Source organism: Trematomus bernacchii, unplaced genomic scaffold, assembly GCF_902827165.1.
Source record: "Trematomus bernacchii unplaced genomic scaffold, fTreBer1.1, whole genome shotgun sequence".
Lineage (NCBI taxonomy): Eukaryota > Metazoa > Chordata > Actinopteri > Perciformes > Nototheniidae > Trematomus > Trematomus bernacchii.
In genome coordinates this window covers 1,451,283-1,463,537 of record NW_022987950.1, presented here as the reverse complement: position 1 = coordinate 1,463,537, position 12,255 = coordinate 1,451,283, and positions in this window count along the sequence as shown.

The following is a 12,255-nucleotide window of genomic DNA, read 5'->3' as shown; positions in this document are numbered from 1 at the left end:
AAGGCGCTCCCAGGCCAGCGAAGAGATATAATCCCTCCACCTGGTCCTAGGTCTACCCCTTGGTCTCTTCCCAGCTGGACGTGCCTGGAACACCTCCCTAGGGAGGCGCCCAGGTGGCATCCTTTCTAGGTGCCCGAACCACCTCAACTGGCTCCTTTCGACGCGAAGGAGGAGCGGTTCAACTCCGAGTCCCTCCCGGATGACTGAACTTCTCACCTTATCCCTAAGGGAGACGCCAGCCACCCTGCGGAGAAAACCCATCTCGGCCGCTTGTATCCGCAATCTCGTTCTTTTGATCATGACCCATCCTTCATGACCATAGGTGAGGGTAGGAACGAAAATGGCCCGGTAGACAGAGAGCTTTGCCTTCTGGCTCAGCTCTCTTTTCGTCACAACGGTGCGGTAAAGCGACTGCAGCATCGCTCCCGCTGCTCCGATTCTCCGGCCCATCTCACGCTCCATTGTCCCTCACTCGAGAACAAGACCCCGAGATACTTGAACTGCTTCACTTGGGGTAAGGACTCATTCCCTACTTGGAGTGGACAGTCCATCGGTTTCCTGCTGAGAACCATGGCCTCAGATTTGGAGGTGCTGATCCTCATCCCAGCCGCTTCACACTCGGTTGCGAACCGATCCAGTGAGTGCTGAAGGTCGCAGACCGATGAAGCCATTAGAACCACATCATCTGCAAAAAGCAGTGGTGCAATCCTTAGTCCACCGAACTGCAGACCCCCTCCCCCACGACTACGCCTCGAAATCCTATCCATGTATATTACAAACAGGATTGGTGACAAAGCGCAGCCCTGGCGGAGGCCAACCCTCACCGGAAATGGGTCCGACTTACTGCCGAGGACCCGGACACAGCTCTCGCTTTGGGAGTACAGAGATTGGATGGCCCTGAGTCGAGACCCCCTCACCCCATACTCCTGCAGCACCTCCCACAGTAACTCGGTCATACGCCTTCTCCAAGTCTACAAAACACATGTAGACCGGATAAGCATACTCCCAGGCCCCCTCCAGGATCCTTGCGAGAGTAAAAAGCTGATCCGTCGTTCCACGACCAGGACGGAATCCGCATTGTTCCTCCTCAATCTGAGGTTCGACAATCGGCCTGACCCTCCTTTCGAGTACCTTAGAGTAAACTTTCCCGGGGAGGCTGAGTAGTGTGATGCTTCTGTAATTGGCACACACCCTCTGATCCCCCTTTTTGAAAAGGGGAACCACCACCCCGGTCTGCCACTCCTTCGGTACTGTTTCCGACTTCCACGCAACATTGATGAGACGTGTCAACCATGACAGTCCCTCAACACCCAGAGCCTTCAGCATTTCTGGGCGGATCTCATCCACCCCAGGGGCTTTGCCACTGTGGAGTTGTTTGACGACCTCAGTGACCTCCCCCCGGGAGATTGGTGTTGATCCCCCATCATACTCCAGCTCTGCCTCTAACATAGAGGGCGTAGTTGTCGGGTTCAGGAGTTCCTCAAAGTGTTCCTTCCAACGCCCTAACACTCCATCAGTTGAGGTCAACAACGTCCCATCCTTACTGTACACAGCTTGGATGGTTCCCTGCTTCCCCCTCCTGAGGTGTCGGACAGTTTTCCAGATCAACTTTGGTGCCGCCCGAAAGTCCTTTTCCATGTCTTCTCCGAACTTCTCCCACACCCGCTGCTTTGCCTCGGCCACGGCTGAGGCTGCTGCCCTTCGGGCCTGTCGGTACCTTGCAACTGCCTCGGGAGTCCCCCGGGATAACAAATCCCTGAAGGCCTCCTTCTTCAGTCAGACGGCTTCCCTGACCACCGGTGTCCACCAGGAGGTTCGAGGGTTACCGCCCCTTGAGGCACCTAAGACCTTGAGACCACAGCTGCCCGCCGCGGCTTCGGCAATAGAGGCTTTGAACACCGCCCACTCTGGTTCAATGTCCCCAACCTCCACAGGAATGCCCGAAAAGCTCCGCCGGAGGTGTGAGTTGAAGGCCTCCTGAACTTGGTCCTCCTCCAGACGTTCCCAGTTCACCCGAGCTACACGTTTGGGCTTACCAGATCTGTCCAGAGGCTTCCCCCGCCACTCGACCCAACTCACCACCAGATGGTGATCAGTTGACAACTCCGCCCCTCTCTTTACCCGAGTGTCCAAAACTTACGGCCTCAGGTCCGATGATACGATAACGAAATCGATCATCGACCTTCTGCCTAGGGTGCTCTGGTACCACGTACACTTATGAGCATCCTTATGTTCGAACATGGTGTTTGTTATGGCCAATCCATGACTAGCACAGAAGTCTAGTAACAAACCACCACTCCGGTTCAGATCAGGGGGGCCGTTCCTCCCAATCACGCCCCTCCAAGTGTCTCCATCATTGCCCACATGTGCGTTGAAGTCTCCCAGCAAGATTAAAGAGTCCCCTTCAGTAGCCCCAAACAGGACTCTTTCCAGGGTCTCCAAGAAGGCCGTATACCCTGAACTGCTGTTTGGTGTATAAGCACACACAACAGTCAGAGTTTTCCCCCCCATAACCCACAGGCGTAGGGAGGCAACCCTCTCGTCCACTGGGGTAAACTCCAACAACGAAGCACCCAACCGGGGGCTTGTGAGTATCCCCACACCCGCCCGGCGCCTCACACCTTTTGGTATCAGTAATGAGGTGTACCATTACCTAAGTGTCAGTGTGGCAGTTGTGCAATCTTACCTTTTAAGCAGGAGAGGAGAGCGCAGATTTCTTTTAAGTTCTCCCAATTCAAAGGGTGGGATCAGTTTATTTGAAGAAAAATGGTCCACACTTGTACAGGGTTTTTACCTTCTCTCGTTACAATATGACAATCATACAAAACATATCATGCTGTGGTCCTTTTCTAATATGAAACCTCAATTCACAGTTTTACATTTCTTACATAAAATTCTAACTTCAACTGCCCTCTTCAGTTGTGACATTAACCTCTTAAGGACGACGGTCCCCCCAGTGGACCCCCCCCACCGTTTTTTTTTCGAGACTATGTCTCAGGGCTTCTTAACATTTATGAAACTATTGATGTGTAGCACCAGATTAACGGGAAGAATCTCAGCTAACTGAAGATATGAACCATTTTTGCCAAAACAAAACACAAAGGTAATACCAAGCCTCTGAATTAGCACTAAGCGAAAGAATGCTAACGCACTTAGCACAGAACTCAAGATAAAGATACCCTTATTACTTATCGTAACTGCACATACAATATATCCGATTAAAACTGAGACTCCACAGATTATATAGGTATAGTATCATCACTGAGCGATCCGAACTCGCGACAGGGGAAGCAAACACAGACATCACAACACGTACCTTTACGGAGCTTTTACGGAGATCGTCTCACCGTAGCTGTCAATTAGGTCAAAAGACGTGTTCAATGGCATTAAAACGAGAAAAAACGCAGCTGAATCGGTTGATCCATAGGTTAATAATGTATCTGTCGCTTTGAAAAAATTATTTATAATCCATAATTCCATTTTTATGTAAAAATCGGAGAGAAAAAGTTAGCTGCTAATGGTAGCCAACAGAGTGTATGCAGCTTCCGGTTTTGGTCACGCGTCACTCTCACTCCTTATTTGTTAACCTGTTAAGCACCAAGCCTGTTTTTCATGTTTCAGGCTCGAAAATGACATGCCCAAAACAATCGACTACAACTTAACTTCTAAAAGGGTTATATGAATAATTTATTTTATCAAAGCAAGGTTACATCTGTGAGTTGGATGTAGAAGTGTCAGAATCAATATAGATGTTTTTTATTTTAAAGAAAATTCAGATTTTACATAGTAAAAAACTGTAAATTATAGTGTCTGTCCAAAAATTATTTTTTACAGATAGTGAAAACTACCCTTGGATGATGGGTTAGTAGACTAAAAGCTTTAGGAATCCAAAGTACAACATATAATAAGTACCCTGTATCAAGATTGATGCAAAACAAGGTTTAGCCAAAACCACCCCACCTCTGAGGTGATTTGGGTGAAAATGTTTTTTTTCTCCATATCTCTGGCCCCCCTTGGTCGATTTTGATGGTTAACACCTCTTTCTGACCATTAGAGCCTTGTAATTTTGCAGCAGAGTTGACCTATCTCTAGCTCTGGCATTTGGAAACGAAAAAGCAGTTTTATTGCTTATGGATTATCAGAAATCATTTCAAAGAGGACACAGCCACATTGGATTAACCTATGGATTAACTGCAGCATCGTTTTTTTATCGTTTTAATGCCATTGAAGACCAGTTTTGACCAAGGTAAGACATGTTAGCGTTTCTAGCTACCTAGCTCCACATGTTATGATGTACGCTTTCGTTTATAGCGTTGCAAATGTTTATCACTGAGTGTTGAGGTGGGCACCCCCAGATTCTGTGTCTCCAGGTGATGCAAAACGAGTGGTTGGCTGTGCATCTAGGATAAGTAATAAGGGAGTTATTGTGAGTTTAGGTGCCGTTTTAGGTTACATTTTTTCGCTCGTGGATAATTCAGAGGCTGAGTGTTAGCATTGTGGGGTTTTTTTGGAGAAAAAAAATTAAAAAGATCAGTTAGCTGAGTTTCTTCCCGTTACATGGATATAAAACATTCATAGTTTATTAAATATTAAGATTCCTTAGACGTTGTTTCCTGCAAATGACGCGTTTATCCGCCCGGTACCGGGGGGGCCGTGCGTAACAGGTTAATGTGTTGGTGTGTGTAGAACTTTCCCTCGATTCCATTGGCTCTAGCGGTTATAAAGAGATTTCATTCAACAAAATCGACCAAGGGGGGCCAGAGATATGGAAAATCCACCCAAATGACCCCAGAAGTTTGTGCTAAATCTCTCTAAAAAGGTCAAATTTCACTTGTTTTGCATCAATCTTGATACAGGGTACTTATTATATGTTGTACTTTGGATTCCTAAAGCTTTTAGTCTACTAACCCATCATCCAAGGGTAGTTTTCACTATAAGTAAAAAAAAATGTTCAATCTGAATTTTCTTTAAAATAAAAAACATCTATATTGATTCTGAGTTTTCTACATCCAACTCACAGGTTTATCATTACTTTGAGAATAAAGATTATTAATTTAATCCTTTTAGAAGGGAAGATATGGTCATTTGTTCTGGGAATGTCATTTTCGAGCCTGAGACCTGAAAAACAGGCTCAGGGTGGAACAGGTTAAAAGCTAACTTCAACTGCCCTCTTCAGTTGTGACATTTAAAAGCTAACTTCAACTGCCCACTTCAGTTGTGACATTAAGGCAGGGGTGGGGAACCTTTTTCCTCTCAAGGGCCATTTCAATTTTTCAACATCCTCCGAGGACCGTACAAATTATTGAACTCTGCTTAAAAATACTAAAATCACCGCCCATTCATTTGGCCTTTCTTTCATGCTGTGCAAAGAAAAAGCAACCTCTTAATCCAGATATCTTACCATCGCGTATGCATTCACGTGCACGGTTGTGGCATGACCACCAAAACAGAAAGATATGGACACAAGATGTGTGTAAATGTATTTATTATTCATGTGAACATGATTGAAGTGGGGGGGGGACCTAACACCCTCTAGGGGGGTCCGGGGGGCATTTTTTTTAAATGTTGAAGTTAAAAGCATCAATCTGGTGCACTTTGAGAGCAACATTAAGAGATCTATGGATACATCTCTCAACACCCATATGAAACAGAACTGTAAGCAGATTTTCTTTATGGATGTTTTACAAATCACTCCCCTTTCAAACTGTATTCTTGTTTATTAATAACTTTTTTTTACTGTCATATAGTATTTTATACCTCTTTACTTTATTCTCTTATTTTTTTATAACTATAATGATCATATAAAGATGTGCTTTTACCTCACTGGTTGGAGAAAAAGCTTCTTATATTCGTTAGCATAGCTAGCTAACCAGATGCTAATAACAACAACGTTATTGACTGTATGATCAGTATGACAGATGAACAGATCGCCACTGGGCTTACAACTAAAGACACAGCCACGCAAAAACTGCGGCATGTGTACGGCTCCTTATGGGTACTGCAATTTGTGAAGTGTTGTGTTCAAGGACCCTGACCTAACCCAGGAAAAACAGGCACTCGCTTGTTTAAGTTTTTTGCGGCCTAGATTTCTTAATTTTTTTTCTTTTTTGCGTGTGTTTATAAATTACCTCGAGGGCCGTACCAAATGGTCTCGCGGGTCGTATACGGCCCGGGGGCCGGAGGTTCCCCACCCCTGCATTAAGGCAAGACACGGCAGGCAAAAACATCGTTTTTTATTAACTGGTCAATTTTGAGATTTTGTTCTATTTTGATTCCATAACATGTTTTCTTTCAGGCTTTTGGAAGGAAAACGTACAAAATACACATTTAGATATTTATTTTTACTATAGTTTGTCTATTTGCGTCTGTAGATTTATCCTAAATTCACCAAAAGTTAGCATTCTAACGTAACATAAAGTACCGCGACCGCTGTTTGCACCATGTAATCAGAGGTATCGTTGGAAAGCTCCGTCTCTCCTGCACAATCTCATCGGATCCAAATATGGTAATTTCCTTTGAATCAGCAACCAATCGTGAAAGTACAAAGTGGCCAAAAAAACTAAAAACGAAATCTCATTGGCTGGTGTCAATTTCTGACAACGTGATTCATTCATATGCGTCACGTGGTGTGCTAAAACCCTTCCTGGTTTAGCTTTCCGCTGGAAATGTAAATCTCAAAATGGCAAAGGAACAGCGAAAAAAACTTTCACAGAGAAGACGACAATAAGTGTCACTTGCACGAAGCAAGGTTAGACAAAAAACAAATGACCCTGACCATGAAATACCTTCACGGAGAGCGTCAAGGTGCAAGCTGTCATCCAGAGAACAGGAGGGTTTAGGTAGCGCCACACAGCAATCTTTAAAGGTCGTTTTCTCAAAATGAGTTTTTTCTCATATTCTGAGTGAGAAATGTCCTCTTCAGTAGCACTTACATACACCAAACCTTCCAGTTATATTCCTATCAATATTCTGAAGGTTTTTACAGAAGGGTTTGTTCATATATCATTCATAGCCTGAATTATATAACATGTTATACCTAAAAACAAATTGATATTTTAGGGCAGTATTTTCAGAAAAAAAAGTTTGGAGTGTTTTTTTGTCATAGAATAGACCAAATAAACATCATCTAAATCATTTTTCAATAAATAATTATTTGGGGGTACTTTTTGGGGTACGTTGCCTTGAGGCAACACTGTACCGTAATGGTAAGTAATGGTAAAAGAGAGTTATTGTTTCAAATTTGAACATTTATTTAAAAACACATGGGAAATACTAAATAACCTCAACAGGTTAAATTGCATGCCAATTAAAATATGAAAATTGTTATTTTTAATATTTCAACAAGATTACATGTCTGAATGTTGCCTGCAGGCAACATTGTACCATTGTGAAACAACCTTTAGGAATAAATACGTGAAGAGTCTGGGCATATTTCATCCAACCTTATTTAGCCATTTAACACAATAAGCTCACTGCTTCTGGAAGTTCATGAAGCAGTTCTTGTCAGCAGTGAAGCACAGGTAAGTGACACACTTTGAACACTGCACTTTCACTATACCCTTACAGCCAGGGTATTTGCACCGGCCCTTTTTCTCCACCCACACAGGCCAATGGTCAGTGTGGTCTTGACGCACAGGTGTTGATGGCACTGATGAGGCAGAACCTCTGCGCTTCTTCTCAGCCAGGTCTCTGTCAACTTTATGAGATGGTCTCCCCCTCTTCTTCAAGACTTTCCTCTCGTTGCAAAGGCAACTTGCAACTTCAGCTTTGAATTTAAGCAGGCTGTACACTTCTTTCTTGGGGATGCCGCAGTCCCTGCGGTACAAGAGCCATGCATTCACTAGAGTGAAATCCATCATGTGGAACACCATCTTGTGATACCACTTCCTTGACCTGATCTTTGTTCTGTAGAGAGCAATCAGCGAGTCTAGAAGATCCACTCCTCCCATACTCTTATTGTATGCATGCACAACACTTGGGCAGGTAACCTGCACTGTTTCTTTCTTTTTCTTATCCCATCTTTGCACAGAGATCGTTGGGTTGGCTGAGGCAAAGGTTGAGAGGAGATGGACAGCGCGATTGTCATGCCATTTCACTGCCCTGAGTTGGACTCCGTCATAGCTTGTGGCTTTCTCTTCAAAGGTTCCCCTGCCTTTCTTCTTCATTACTTTATCATCGGAGAAGCTGCACCCTGCCAGACGATTGTGTCTTACTGTTCCAACACAGTGGATTTTTCTCTTTTGGAGAATGGTCTGGAGATCCACACTGGTAAACCAGTTATCAAAGAACAGCTTGTGGGATTGGTTGCCTGGGATGATGATCGCAAGTCGCAGAACAATGTTGCCACTGAAAGTTGGAAGTTGTAGGCGATCCCGTTGCTGTCTGACAAGACATATATTTTGTAGCCCCAGCGCTTTGGTTTTCTGGGGTTGTACTGCTTCAGGCCACTTCTCCCCTTAAATGGCACGATTTGCTCGTCAACACAGAGCCTCTCATCCATCGGAATTGCTTGGAAGCTTTCAAGGAGAGATGTCAGAAGAGGACGCACCTTGTGAAGCTGGTCATGACCAGGCTGTCCACGAGGAATTAGCTGGGTGTTGTCTGCAAAATGGATGTTGCGTTTTATAGCCTCCCAACGATGCATCGTCATGGTATCGGCCACACAGTCCACCCTTGTTGATGAATTCCAATACATACGAGATCCTGGCAGCCCATATATAGACATATAAAAACTAGGGCTGTCAGTCGATTAAAATATTTAATCGCGATTAATCGCATGATTGTCCGTAGTTAATCGCGATTAATCGCAAATTAATCGCACATTTTTTATCTGTTCTAAATGTACCTTAGAGGGATATTTTTCAAGTTTGTAATACTCTTATCAACATATGAGTGGACAAATATGCTTTATGCAAAGGTTTGTTTATCATTTGAACAACACACACACAATGACAAATATTAAACACAACCATCTCTGAACATTACAAATATTCGCCTCAATTCAACCTGGAACCTCTCATACAATAATACAATACAAAGTAAGTGTGTGTGTGTGTGTGTGTGAGAGAAAAACATGGCTGCAACGCGTGAGTGGTGAGATGAACTCGCTCACCTTTTTTAACATCTAAGCTCACATTTGTAACTGCCATCATTATTGCAGTGGGGATATAAGATGCACTGGACGCTTCTGGTACACAATGTCAAGTGTTGTCTGTCGCAAGCGGGCGACAGGAGCGGGGCTGTCAGCATGAAATGTGTGCTTGGCTTGCAGATGATATTTTAAACTGGATGTACTCCTATGGTAACTCAATTCACATCGACAGTAATTGCAAATTACTTTGGTCTGGTCGACAGAACCATCTGGTAGGGTTTTGAAGCTGAACTTGCCGTTTAAAATACCTTTTCTTGAATCCATAATATTAATCTCTCTGCTCGTAGAATCTCCCGCCATCTAACTAACAACATCAATAACAACGTTAATGCTTTGCACTCTGAAACTAAGGGGCGGCCGAGGACAAAAAATACACTATAAAAAAAAAAATTCAAATAAAAAATACACATGCGTTAATCGCGTTAAAATAATTAATCGCGTTAATTTTTTGTTTGCGTTAACGCGTTATTAACGCGTTAACTTGACAGCCCTAATAAAAACAGATGCCAATAAACTGCTCTATTTCATAGCAGGTGACATTTAGTGGCTTTCCTGGATCACATTGCACAGCATAAAGATTTGTCTGGTCCACCATTCGTAATGCAGGTTTTTGTTAGCAGGTCGTCCCTGAAGTATTCAATGGGGGACTTCCTTTCTGTGGCTTTTGGAAGACTGCCTTTCCATTTTGGGACTGGAAGGATGTTCCTGCAATTCTTCCACTCCAGTCTCTTGGCCCTTTTTGGTGTAGGTTGAAGAGGAACTGAAATACAAACAAATATCTTAAGCATGCTATGACAATAACAAGATAATGAAATAATTCATTATCAATGCACCTTATACCCTATCTTATACTGGTAATACCTGTCACTGCACTTTCACCCTCACTGTCCTCATCCATATCCTGAGCCTCATTCTCATCCTCATCCTCGTTCTCAGGCTCATAGTTCTCATCCCTCTCATATTCCCCTTGCAAATGTGCCTGCAGCTCGTCTTCATCACTACTAATCTCTAACTCATCCTCACTTACATCAACTGGTAGTGCCAGCTCTACCCTCTTCTTCCTTGAAGAGGCATAGAAAGATGTAACGTTCATTCTGTAAATGGAGGAAAACATTTGTGAAAAATATAAGCATGTGCTCTTCAAACAAGATGCACAAAGTTCACTGTAATAGTAGACTATAACCTACACGTATACAGTAATAACCTGAACTTTACCACAACTTTAACATCAAATGTATCTTGGTTCAATTGTAGAGATATATGATGACTGGTATGCTTTTGAACAGTTTATACCTAAATACACAATACCACAATATCATGGTGAATCCATAATGGTACGGTGTTGCCTCAAGGCGACATTTGCAATTTACCATAATGGTACGATGTTGCCTCCAGGCAACATTTGCATTTGAACAAGTTTCCGTAACCTAATTAGCAAATAAAGTACATTAAACTATTATAAATTAAGCTTTACTCACCTATTATTATGAATACATTCTTTTCCAGACAAAAAGTTTGCAGGAAATGACGTTTTTAGACAACTTTCGAGGAGAGAAATGGCTGAGCTGATCCTTGTGGGAAAGGCGGCAAAAAGGGTCTTCCAAATGGCCGCCAGAGAGTCATGAGCCGCGTTCACACCGGAGTACTTTTCACCGTACTTTTCGCGTTTAGTTCCGTTAGTACCCCTTATGTCGCGTTCACACCAAAAATCGTACTTAATCTCGGGAACTTTTACCCCCATTTTTAGTGCCCGCTGAGAGATCGTACTTTCCTGTGGGTAAAAAGTGCCCCAGTGCTGATTGGCTGGGCGAATTGCAAACCACGCCCCGTACAACTGTGAAAATGTTGTGTAGAGCCGCCATTGTTTTTCCTCGCTACAAAAACCCAGCGCACCGACGGAGAGTAGTTTGTTTTTGAAAGCAGTTATGGCAAGCATCAAGAAATGATGAGGAGGTGTCGGCGCTTCTGGAGATCTACGCCGAGGACGCGACCCAGGGAATGCTACTGAAGCCAGTTCAGTAGCTTTCACTCGACCTGGGAATCGTGCACAGCCCCACGGCACACCGGCTAAAAATAAAGAAACTCAGGCAGGACTAAAACGGCGGATTCAGTGGCCAACGATGACGACCACGACGAAGGTAAAATCAACTACATGCACTGGGGTTTTAATCTGCACAATAATGGTCTCAGATGTACTTTTATTTGCTCAGTAGATCAAGCTAGCCATGCTAGGCTGAATAGGCTAACACCGGCCCCGAGCTAGCTACATCTAGCTAGCTAGATATTCTCGGCCGCTATGAAAACGTTTTGACTTGTGAATAACTGTGCAGTGTTTCTGTAATTTGCTTCATTAACTCATGGCACTAATCGTCTGTTTCAGGCGAGGATGGACAACTCTCGGGATTGGAAACAAGCGAGCTTTGCATTCTAGATCACAGCGCTTGGTCGTCCCCCTTACCAGCAACCAAACGCAAAGGTACACACACTGTAACTTTGTCTTGAAAGAACGTTACGCATCGAACTGATGTTCACAATCATGTTTATTTCCTTCTTGGTACAATTATGAAACAGCGTGAAAACGTATTCGCCTAGACCGGCATTTACAAATGTTCGCACCTTTTTACTCTCTCACAAACATTGTAAACATCCGGGCTAGAGGTCACATGACTTCCGGTAAGAAAACTTGCCTCAACAACATTAAACAAAGTTCAAGCATTGATTGATTGATTGAAAAGTTTATTAACAGCTTGTATATTGGGTACAGTACAGTACAGCTCAAAACATACAATTGTTAAGGGGATGCAGACCAGAGAAAGACTTTCGTCTTGTTTACATCAGGGTCCCCCATTTCCAATACATGAAGCACTCTTCAAAAAGGAACAATCCTCCGTGTTTGAACCTCTTAAATCGCTGCATAGCCGATTTATTTGGACTGGATTATCCCAGAGAGGCTAAACATTCTTTATAACACAGTTTCAGATTTGTGAAACCTTTAATTCTATTTGTGAAAATACAAAAAAAGAGAGATTTCAGTGCTTTTTCGCATCCTGGCCACATTAGACCAGGTCCTGATCTAAAACCACTATACCTAGACTCATCAAATC